We start from the raw sequence: 1,823 nt of genomic DNA on the forward strand, positions 1-1,823 counted from the left end.
AATGTATTGTTTGGGCTTGTTGGGCCGAGAACCTAACATTCAACTCAAATTGAGTCCTTACAACTACATATTTTGAAAATCTAACCGTTAAATTGCATGTACTTTACGTATTTAAAACACATATCAAATTTCATGTCAATCAGATATAATTTACGATTTGATCTAGAAACTTTTTTTTTTTTTATGTATAATTCTAGTCTACAAAAACTCAAAATTTAAACAGTTAATTATGACATAACTATTAACTATTAATTTATCTTCTTGAAATTTTGCAAGTATAAAGAATATAAGTAAAAAATATAATTCAGTGCTGGATATGTCAAAATTTACATCCAATAAAAAAAAAAAAAAATTAGTAGAGTTGTAGCCTTAGCACTTCAAGATTTGTGACCACCTTAAATATTTTTAGGTTGGTCACAAATTTTTTTTTAAGGGTAAAAAATCATAAAAGGGATTAAGTGATGCACGTTCCTATGATTTAAGGAAAAACCACATATGTAGTTGGTTAATGACATAACTATTACCTATTAATTTATTTTCTTGAAATTTTGTAAGTATAAAGAATATAAGTAGAAAATATAATTCACTAATAGATTTGTCAAAATTTACATCCAATAAAAATAAATAAATAAATAAATAAATAAGGTTGAGATGTAGCCTTAGCACTTAAAGATTTGTGACCACCTTAAATATTTTTAGGGTGGTCACAAATTTTTTTTTAAAGGGTAAAAAATCATAAAAGAGATTAAGTGATGCACGTTCCTATGATTTAAGGAAAAACCACATATGTAGTTGGTTAATGACATAACTATTAACTATTAATTTATTTTCTTGAAATTTCGTAAGTATGAAGAATATAAATAGAAAATATAATTCACTAATGAATTTATCAAAATTTACATCCAATTAAAAAAAAAAAAAAAAAAAAAAAAAAAAAAAAAAATATGTCAGCCACACTTTGTATGTGAGTTATCATCATTTAAAAAAAAAAAAAAAACATTTCAAGTGAAAACAGAGGATTCTAACACTGAATGTCTATTAAAAATATTTAAGAAGTATTACATCTTTAAGGACATCTTGTCCCATTAAAATACTCCATTCCAAAGTAGCTATGGATCATTATATATTCATTGACTAAATCTGACGGCAATGACAATGTAATCTAGTAGGAGCAAAGGCAGTAATTTTTTTTGTAGTGACTCGTGTTGCATAGACTAACTATATATATATATATATTTAATTTGATAGTTGAGGATGGAAGATTTAAACTTTGAACATCTCCATTATCATCGAAAGGGAGAAAAAAAACATATTTTGTTTGTTTGAAAGTTAAACTTCGAAAGGAATGCAAATTGTTAGCACCTGATTTGCTTTGTTGGGCTTTTGATTGTAATTGAAATGGGCCTAAGCCCATTCCCAAACTCGGATATAATGTTGCTCGGCTCTGGTACTCTGTAGGAGATGGACACGGACACAGGCCTATGTAAAATGTTCCCCTCCCCTTATTAGCTTCTTCTTCTTCTTCGTAAGTAATTTGTTTTGAGAAAACTTAGTTAATTAGATTATATTAAACAGGCATGTTGCAATTGTAATCAAATTTATGAATTAAAACAATCTAAAAAAATTAACACTTAATACAATTGTCCTTTACAAGTTTACAACAAACCAACTTGATAAATAAATCCGCTTCATATATTCAATCAAAAAAATAAAATAAAATAAAATAAATCTGCTGCATAGTTTTTTACGGGTCTAGATCAGGGTTTTTTTTTTTTTTTTTTTTTTTTTTTTTTTTTTTTTTTTTATTTTTTTTTTTTTTTTTT

The sequence above is a fragment of the Quercus suber genome, unplaced genomic scaffold (genome assembly GCF_002906115.3).
Source record: "Quercus suber isolate HL8 unplaced genomic scaffold, Cork oak 2.0 scaffold_425, whole genome shotgun sequence".
NCBI lineage: Eukaryota > Viridiplantae > Streptophyta > Magnoliopsida > Fagales > Fagaceae > Quercus > Quercus suber.